Here is an 11,279-nt window from a genome sequence, read left to right on the forward strand (position 1 = left end):
TTAGGCTAATACCGACGTTGGAAAAGACATGTTCATGCAAACAGGAAGTAGTATAACGGAAGACCTTCTCATTACTAGTAATGAGTTTCTAGTTATTATTTTTTTTTCCCCTTTTCTTTTCTTGGCGATTTCTCAGAGATGGCTGGACGGATTTTCTTGAAATTTTCAGGGATGATAGAGAATGAAAATACGCCCAGACGATTTTTCATTTTTTCGAAACTCACTTCCGGTCGTCAGATATGTCCGATTTCCGTTTTTTTCAAAAATATTTTGTCCGAGTGAGATCTCAGAAACGGAAAGAGATTAAGACACCAAACTTTATAAATTAATAGATCTTGAGGAGTAGGCAAATCCATTTGGGTTAAGAGCGTCAGCTGTCACTTCCGGTCGTCACAGGAAGTGATCAAAGAAATCGAAATTTTCATCTTTTCTTTTTTGATTTTTTTCTTTCATCACGTTGTTGCACCTTATTTGTAGATTCGAAATGTGTTGGTCTCACCGGAAACAAAAACGTCAACTTCCGGCTATAAGCGAAAAACTGCATAATTTGAGTATTTTACTTTCCCATAAATATTTTTTATACATAACGTATTTGAACTGATTTTTGAATATGTTATCAAGACTGTAAATGTCTAGAGTACCGTCAAATATCTTTGTAAAATTCACTTCCGGTCGCGCGTTTAAATGTCCGCAAAACGAGAACTTGTCCGAGTGAGATCTCAGAAACGGTAAGAGATTTAGACACCAAACTTTTAGGAGTATTAGACCTTGAGAAGTAGACAAAACCATTTGGGATAAGAGCATCAGTCGTCACTTCCGGTCCTCACAGGAAGTGATCAAAATAATCAAAAATTTCAACTTTTCTCTTTTGGAATAAGACTTGCATCATATAATTGTATCTTTTTCACAGTTACAATATGTGTTGGTCCCACCGGAAACAAAAAACGACAACTTCCGGTTATAAGAGAAAGACTACATAATAGGTGTTTTGAATTTTTTCCAACATATCGCTTATAGATAGAGTTCTTTAAATGATTTTTATATATGTTATTGAGACTGCAGATGTCTAGTGTGACGTGAAATATCTTAGTAAAATTCACTTCCGGTCGCGTGTTTTCTTGTCCTCAAAATGAAAAGTTATTTCAGCGAGATCTCGGAAACGGCATGGAAGTAAGACACCAAACTTATAGGAGTAATAAAACTTGGTGAGAAGGCAAACCACATAGGGTTAAAAGCGTCAGCCGTCACTTCTGGTCATCACAGGAAGTGATCGAAGAAATCAAAAATTTCAATTTTTCTTCTTAAAATTAAAACTTTCATCACTTTCTTGCTTCCCTTTCGCTGTTTTGAAATATGTTAGATTCCACCGGAAAAAAACAACTTTAAACTTCCGGTTTTATGAGATAAACTACGTTATTTCGTGGTTTAACTTTCTCATAAATATCACTTATAGATAAGTATTTGAAATGTTTTTACATATGCTGTAGATACTGCAAAAGTCAAGAGAAAATTCAAAGATTTTTATTCAGTTCACTTCCGGTCGTGCGTTTTCCTGTCCTCAAAATTAGAATTTGTTCTCACAATTGTTCGGCAACAGTAAAAGACTGAAGTCTAAAACTTTCAGGACTTATAGTCAGTCATCAGTTTATTTGCTTCGTGTAAAAATCGTGTGTCGTCATTACTTCCGGTCGTGACAGGAAACGAAGCAAAAAAGTATTTTTTAAGTTATTTTGTTTCTACATAAGTTTTAGGCTAATACCGACGTTGGAAAAGACATGTTCATGCAAACAGGAAGTAGTATAACGGAAGACCTTCTCATTACTAGTAATGAGTTTCTAGTTATTATTATTATTATTATTATTATTATTATTCTTATTTTTTAGACAAATTTTGTGCACGCATTATCTCGAGAACTATTCAGTGGTTTTTCATCAAACTTTCAGGGATAATGCGCTATGAAATGCCATTGTTACATTTGAAAGAATTTTGGAGAAATTCGTTTCCGGTTCCAAGTTATGGACATTTTTCTGATTTTGAAATGACATTTTATCCGCGCGAGATCTAAAGAACGGCTAAAGATATGAACTGGAGACTTGTTGGAGAGCATAGAACATGACTTCTAAATATGCGGGTTTGCTTTTTCGTGCGTCGTGAGTACTTCCGGTCGCTACCGGAAGCGAATTAAAAAAGTCAATTTTTTCAACTTTTACGTTTTTCAATATTTTTCTTTGATTTTAATTGGGTTAATAGAGACTGTGTAATTGTAATGCTTAATATATAATTTGTTTTTAAAATTGTCTACCAGAATACATTTTAAAAATAGATTTTTTAGACAAATCTTGTGCACGCAATATCTCGAGAACTCTTCAATGGTTTTCCATCAAACTTTCAGGGATAATGCGCTATGAAATGCCATTGTTACATTTGAAAGAATTTTGGAAAAATTCGTTTCCGGTTCCAAGTTATGGACATTTTCTGATTTTGAAATGAAATTTTATCCGCGCGAGATCTAAAGAACGGCTAAAGATATGAATTGGAGAATTGTTGGAGAGCATAGAACATGACTTCTAGATATGCGGGTTTGCCTTTTCGTGCGTCGTGAGTACTTCCGGTCGCTACCGGAAGCGAATTAAAAAAGTCCATTTTTTCAACTTTTACGTTTTTCAATATTTTTCTTTGATCTTAGTAGGGTTATATTCCTTTACAGATGCAAGTTACCGAACATAATAGGTATCAGATTCCTTGAGCGTCATATGGCGAGACGTGTTTTGTTGCAAAACATTCAAGACTTATCATTAATGTGTTACTAAATGGAATAGTCCACTTTGGGGGTAAAGAGGAATATAAATTGTGTAAGAAAACTTAGCGCTGCCTTTATGTTACTTGCCCGTATACGATATGTTATATGTCCAGTGTGATAAATAAACATTCTTAGGCTCGAAAATCAGGCTACAGCAACATATTTTTTTTTAATTTCATTGAAGCTATCACGTACACTTATTCAATTGAAGACACATTTCAAAGAAAAGGTGCGAAGATTTACTCGTGAAGTTTGGCGCGAAATAATGTATCTTGACCCGCCTTTCACAAATGGTCTGATGCAGTAGTGTAGAAGTACAGAAAAGAGTACACGGACATGTCTGTATTTGGAATTGCATAGAATAGAAAGTTGAATGTACAAAGAATAAAGGAAGTAAACGCAATAGTTTTTTTTTTAGTTTTTATCAGTAACAGATTATTTTCTCTGCTATCAATTATTGTTAAAACTCAAGTAACAAATCCGATGTAAATCTACTAGCACTTCTCAAAATTTAGCTGGCTAGTTTTCATCCTATAAGTCCGCACTATAAGAAAAAATAATAACCTGCCCGACACTCGTTACTTCAGGGAATGAGTGCAAGGTAAACATCGATGATGGCTGGTACATTGCGCTAGTGTAGTGGTTTCAATATTAAAGAACAAGAATCGCTTAGGACCTTTATTGGCCCTATGAATTTCAGGAAAACTGAAACTGCTTGGTTTTAGTTGACAATGCATTAAATATCATTTAGACCTTTGATGACTGCGTATCTATCAAAAATGACGTAATTTTCTTGCTAGCCTATGCATTACGACGTCATGAAATGCGTCATTTTCCTCGTATCCTGAAAATTTCTACAAAACAGCCAATTTTTAAAGCTATTTTTCGATATTTAATATAGGACGTAACCTCTGATCTTAAATATGCAACTATTAAATGATAGAACTGTTTCTGAGGATTACAAAACCTGTTTTATTTTTTAGATCAGAGGATGCGCTCATATTATTTCTCTTCTTTCTTTTTAAAACTAAAACTTGCATCACTTTAATGCATCTCTTTCGCTGTTTTGAAATGTTAGATTCCACTAACATTTCAAAATAAATAAAACGTCAACTTCCGGTCTATTGCTCAACAACAGTAAACGACTGAAGTCTAAAACTTTCAGGACTGATAGTCAGTCATCAGTTTATTTGAATCGTGACAAAATCTTGTATCGCCGTTACTTTTGGTCGTGACAGGAAGTGATGCAAAAAAGGGAATGGTTAATGGTTAGCACGTTGGATTTTCAGGCTGACTACCAGGGTTAAATCTCCAAAGTGTCTGAATTTCTTTTTTCACTTTTTCAGCTTGGGTTTTCTTTTTTTCAGAATCGGACGGAAGACCTCTCATTGCTCGCAATGAGTTTCTAGTTATTATGTTCCCCAAACGAAGTTGGGGAACATATTGTTTTTACTCTGTTTCTTATTATTAAGTCTTCCGTTCACAACAGAAGACTTATAGTGATTGTATTGTTTCTTTTTATTATTATTATTATTATTATTATTATTATTCCTCCCAAATTTTGTGAGCGCGATTACTCAGAGATGGTTGGATAGATTTTCACAATTTTTCACATGATAGTAGGCTGATATATGAAGTTTATATAAAATTCCGTTTTTTGAAAAATTCACTTCCGGTCCGAAGTTACGGCCGAATTTCCAATTTTTAAATGGACTTTTGTCCGGAATTTTTCTCGGAAACGGTTTGAGGTAAAGATGTGAAATTTACAGGAGTATTAGACCATGACATTCTCTTTGTTCCGAAGCTGTTTTCGTGTGTTTCCGGTATTTCCTGTCCGAACCGGAAGTGAACTTGTGTTTGGTCAATTTTCAACTTTTTTGTTTTTTAATATTTTTTCAAGATATTATTATGTATAACAGAGGTTATTCTACAAATACTAAATATATAATTTGTTTTAAAATTGGATTGCGCATTTTCTAGATTTTAGATACCGTCATTTTCCCCATTTACCTAGTGTGTATACAATGGGCAAAGAAAGATAACTCTGACTTGTAAGTGAGAATAGAACTTTCGAGATAAAGGCGGAAATATCATCGATGACGTCAGAGACATATACACTCTCCATATCAAAAATATTTAGACGTTCCATATGCACTCTTCTAAATGTAAGAGTACGTTGGTTACCGCTTCCAAAGCATGTATAGTTTAAAGTTGCCAGTGTAGTGTAAGTCTGTATTGACAGTTAGTTAATTTACACATGAATATATCTAAAAAAAATTAATATATATATGCTAGGTAGCTAATTCAAGTAAATATATTATAAGCACTGAATATACATTTATAGTGATGGACAGGCATGCAGTTTTATCTATTTCGTATATTAAGTTCAGAATACGATAGTTATAAGCCTTCTATAATGCAGACGATTTATTATTCTCTATGATCTGAATGCCAAATTATCCCGATTTCCGAGTTTTACTTTCGATATTAAAAAAATATTACATACACTCAAAAAAGGAATTAAGCGATAGAAAATTGTAATACAGTACTGTTTTAAAGCCTTTATAAATAAATTGATATCTGCCACTGGAAAGAAAGAAAATCAATCTATAGATTAGATTTGGTTATTACATGTATATTTGATAAAAAGTTGAATTATTTATGACACATGATCTATACTCTATATACCCAAGGAGTTATAAAAGATGTGAAAAGGCGATTCTTGGATTCTTGTGAAATACTCAAAGAGTTAAAAAAAATATGTGAAAACGCGATTCTGTGTGAAATAATGCTTCGCTATATGTTTCTTTTGAAAAAAAAAAAAAACATGATAAAAAATTGCACAGGTCTGTTGATATGTGGGATGAGTATACCTGAATAAACACAATTTTATGCAATGATATATAATTATGTACATGCAACTGACGTCCGTACTTTTCCTTATAATTCATAAAACATAAAACTATCTAATTCCTTTGAAGCCCCCCCCCCCCCCCCAGTTTTGATTAATATTTGGATATGTTCGTGCAGCTAGGCATTTGAATTATATATTCGTTTAAGATTTAAATCTGGAACATGTGGTTATAATTACATTTACATGTATATAGAATTTCATATTCTATAATGGTAGATTAGTCATTATCATACTGAAATGTTCAATTTACATGTCTGAGAGAGAGAGAAAGAGAGACAGAGAGAGAGAGAGGAAGAGAGAAATCCTCCTATCCATTTACATAGACCAAAAATTAGTTCTATATCAGTGACACCCATTCTCTTTATTAAATGTTTTCTGATTTCATAGTCAGTCATGGTCACATCCTGTATATTTTTCTGTTTAAAAAGTATTACACGAAGTGCACTTGTGTTGACCTGTCAATCAAAATAACCTGACGCTGTATGCACTGCAAAAAAGTAGCCTGAGTTCGAAATGATCTTGAAGTATGATCTTTAAGTACATCTGATGCAACAAACTTGTGAAAAAATAAAATAAAATAAAATATCTCGGTATTATGAACTTCGACTGTGGGACGTGGAGACCGGTCCTTGGGATGAGATCGTATAAATCGAGGTCCCGTGTCGCAGAAGGTGCTGGCACAAAAAAGATTATTCACTGCTCAATGGTGATAATTGCCAAAGTATAAAAAAAAAAAAAATTGCAGTCTCCTCCGGCGAGTGGTGGCGTCTCCATGTGAGTGAAAAATTCTCGAGAGGGACGAAAAAAACATATAATAAATCAATCAATTAAACGATTGCTGAATAATTACTGTTATTGAATAACCTTTCTTATAGGTATGCTGTCAAATCTTGATAGCTTTACAAAACTCAGTTACTTTACGTTTAATGTGATACTAACTTAATTCATTATATTTTTTATAACACCATCACAATTATGCCAGACCATATACACAGTGAAGTTTATGATAGTACGGTGTTCGTTCGTCTGTTTGTTTGTCTTAGAAATGATTTCAAACAATTTTTTTAAACTGCTAATCATCCTTGCTCTATGATATACGTATATCTCTCATAGGTGCCAAATGCATTATACAAGATTGATCATGAAAATCAAAGTACCATAAGTACTGAAAGGACTTTTTTCCAGTTATTTTTTCTTTCACAATTAATATGATATGTATGTTTTTGACACAGAAAAAAGCAAATTCTTACAGATTTAGAAGAACGGAAGACTTTTTTGTTGCCATGGCAACAAGAGTCTAGTTATTATTATTTTTCTTCTTCTTCTTCTTCCTGGGTACTTTTTTGTCCGCGAGTGATCTCGTCAACTAGTCATCCGATTGAGGTAAAACCTTTTTAGGGTTAATAGGCATGTTATGTAGATTTGCGGAATCAAGGTCATTTTGCGCGCACGTGCATGCACGTGCTTGCGCGTGCAATGCGTAAAATGACCAATATACTTGATATAGCTGTAACTTTTATATTTTTTGATAAAATGCTTTGATACTCAGAATATAAGGATATATTAAAAGTGTAAACAAGATGATATGGTCAACATGCGCATGCATGCACGTGTGCGCACGCGCAAAGCGTAAAATGACAAATATACTTGATATACTCGTAACTTTTTTCTTTTTGATGAAATGCTTTGATACTCAAAATATTTATATATGTCAAAAGTGTAGACAAGATGACATGGTCATCATGCACATGCATGCATGCATGCATATGCATGCACGTGCGCGCGCGTGCAATGTGTTAAATGACCAATATACTTAATATAGCCGTAATTTTTATATTTTTTATGAAAAGCTTTGATATTAAGAATATACAGATATATTAAAAGTGTAGACAAGATGATGTGGACATCATGCTCATGAATGCACATGCGCGCGCGTGCAATGCGTAAAATGACCAATATACTATTTATATAGCCATAACTTTCATATTTTTTTTATGAAAAGCTTTGATACTAAGAATAAACAGACATATTATAAGTGTAGACAAAATGGCATGGTCATTAGGAACATGCATGCAGGTGCGCATGCGTGCAATGCTAAGATGACCAATATACTTGATATAGCCGGAACTTATTTATTTTTTGATGAAATGTTTTGAAACTGAGAATATAAAGATGCATTAATAGTATAGATGAGATGACATGGTCATCCTGCACATGCATGCACGTGCGCGCGTGTGAAATGCAAAAAACGATCAATATACTTCATTGCCTTATTTAATGAAGCTTACAGGAAATAAGACACCAAGAGGGTGTTGGGGAGCGTTTGGGGAACATCTGTAACGGTCCCCGTTACAATTATAACTAGTTATTATTATTCTTCCTGGGTACTTTTTTGTCCGTGAGTGATCTCCGAAACTACACATCCGATTGAGGTGAAACCTTTTTAGGGTTACTAGGCATGTTATGTAGATTTGCGGAACGAAGGTCATTTTGCGCGCACGCGCATGCACGTGCGTGCGCGTGCAATGCGTAAAATGACCAATATACTTGATATAGCTGTAACTTTTATATTTTTTGATAAAATGCTTTGATACTCAGAATATAAGGATATATTAAAAGTATGAACAAGATGACATGGTCAACATGCACATGCATGCACGTGCGCGCACGCGCAAAGCGTAAAATGACCAATTTACTTGATATAGTCGTAACTTTGAAATTTTTTGATGAAATGCTTTGATACTCAAAATATTTATATGTATTTAAAGTGTAGACAAGACGACATGATCATCATGCACATGCATGCATATGCATGCACGTGCGCGCGCGTGCAATGTGTTAAATGACCAATTTACTTAATATAGCCGTACTTTTTATACTTTTTGATGAAAATCTTCGATATTAAGAATATACAGATACAGTACCCGCATCGTTATTCTTTACAATTCTATCGTGTCCTATCGTGCGTGTATCCTATCGTATCGTGCGTGTATCCTATCGTATCGTGCGTGTATCCTATCGTATCCTGTCGTATCGTGTTTTCCGTTTATCAGGTTTTGCGTTTTCTATCGTGTTTTCCGTTTATCAGGTTTTGCGTTTATCGTGAAGATCGTTTATCAGGTTCTATCGTGTATCGTGTTTTGCGTTTATCGTGTGCATTCGGAAACCCTCGTTTTTTATCTTTACCTTGAGAAGAAAAACCCGAGATATCTCGAGTTCATTTTTCGTTTTGTTATTTTTTTTAGGATTAATTTAACTGTTTAACAGAAAGAGAAATTAATACTCTAACTCTGGTATATATGTTAAATAAAAATAAATAAATAAATAAATAAGTAAGTAAATAAATAAATAAATAAATAAATAAATAAATAAATAAATAAATAAATTTAAAAAAATAAATTAAGGTCAAGTACCGTGACCAAGCAGAAGGGGTAAATCGAAAGTCATATTCTACTTTGGGACATGAAATAATCGATCTACTAGTCATTCGTTATTATTTTTTTTTAATTTTTCGATTTGTAAGAAATATTTTTGTCAAAGAAATATTTTAATTTTTTTTTTTTTTACATGTATCTTTGAGGCGCCTTTAATTAAAAAAAAATCGTGCGAGGAGAGATAATTTAATCACAGTCCAATGCACAGTCTGTGTCAATGCAACTAGCAATTTCAGCAAGTCATTTGTTTAAAACGTAATAAATATAAAATTAATTTATATAAAATATAAATTAAAGCAAATTCGTAAAAAAATTGAGGAGAAAGCGTTAACCCTAAAATAATTATAATGATAATTTTTCACACCCCCCCCCTTAATTATGACTAATAACTTTTCTCGTAAGATTTGATTTATTAAATACAGATTATTACATGTAAAGGCGATTTTGGATACATCGCAGACTTCTAGCACAAGATATTCAATCCAAGTATTTCATTTTTTACATGGAGTTCTTCCGTAAAAATAATCGATGTTTGTTATGAATTTCATAAGGTTTTATTTGTTAAAATAATGAATATATTTATAACCTTTCGCGAATTTATTGCACATGGGTGTAAAACTTTGCTTGTCTACCGAATTTTTGAGCCTCCAACAAATTAAAATCTACGTAATTCAACGACTCAAAATTCAAATTTAACGATTCGATGGAATCTCGACATTTTTATAATTACACAAACAATCGCCTAATTTCCATCATAGAGTGGAATTAATCTTAAATAATTACAGTTTGAAATTGAGGACGATCAATTTTATTAACAAAAAAAAATCTTTTACAAAGCATCATTACTTCAATTTTTTTTATCATGGTAAATTTAATATATTTCATCATTTAGATCTGCGGCTTTGCAAGTAATTAGAATTATCATACTACGATATATCAAAAAGGAAACTTTTCGTCTTGTCAAAAAACGCTCCGCATTTTGAAACAATCCTATCAGATTTTGCGTTTATCCTATCGTGAAGATCGTTTATCAGGTCTATCGTGTTTTGCGTTTATCGTATTTTGCGTTTATCGTGTTTTGCGTTTATCGTGTTTTGCGTTTATCCTATCGTGCGTGTATCCTGTCCTATCGTGCGTGTATCCTATCGTATCGTGCGTGTATCCTATCGTATCGTGCGTGTATCCTATCGTATCGTGTATCCTGTAAAGAATAACGATGCGGGTACTGTATATTAAAAGTGTAGACAGGATGATGTGGCCATCATGCACATGCATGCACATGCGCGCACGTGCAATGTGTTTAATGACCAATATACTTAATATAGCCGTAACTTTTATATTTTTTGATGAAAAGCTTTGATACTAAGAATAAACAGACATATTATAAGTGTAGACAAAATGGCATGGTCATTATGAACATGCATACAGGTGCGCGTGCGCGCAATGCTAAGATGACCAATATACTTGATATAGTCGGAACTTATATATTTTTTGATGAAATGTTTTGATACTGAGAATATAAAGATTCATTTATAGTATAGACGGAATGACATGGTCAACCTGCACATGCATGCACGTGCGCGCGCGTGAAATGCGTTAAATGACCAATATACTTAATTGCCTTATTTAATGAAGCTTACAGGAAATAAGACACCAAAAGGGAGTTGGGGAGCGTTTGGGGAACATCTGTAACGGTCCCCGTTACAATTAATACTAGGTTTTGGTGCCGTGACCAGGATATCTGAATAGAAACCATGACTTCGCTAAATTCATGTTCTGATAGCGTAGGAAGAGCTACATCAACCCGTAGAGTTGATAGGTTAAGTTCTAGTCAAGGTGCTAGAAGTAAGCTTATGACAAGAGTCAATCAGCCCTCTTTTGTCCTCTCCTGTGAGTGAGATTGAGATGCATGAGAGTGATTTAGATACTAGCATGAGTTCACAGATTTCAGATTTAGAACAAGTGCTGCAGGACCTCACTACCGACTATGGGAGATGTAAGCATGAGTTGGAGAAAACTCCAAGACAAAGACGTCATGTGTCATTTCCTGAAGGTAATGATAAGGGCATGAGTGAAAGTCGGAATGAAGTTGCAAGAGAGACAGTGACTTCCTTAGACAGAGTGAGAGAAA

The sequence above is a fragment of the Saccostrea echinata genome, unplaced genomic scaffold (assembly GCF_033153115.1).
Source record: "Saccostrea echinata isolate AGI-Se365-2 ecotype Australia unplaced genomic scaffold, CSIRO_AGI_Sech_v1 ptg000029l, whole genome shotgun sequence".
NCBI classification, from domain to species: Eukaryota; Metazoa; Mollusca; class Bivalvia; order Ostreida; family Ostreidae; genus Saccostrea; species Saccostrea echinata.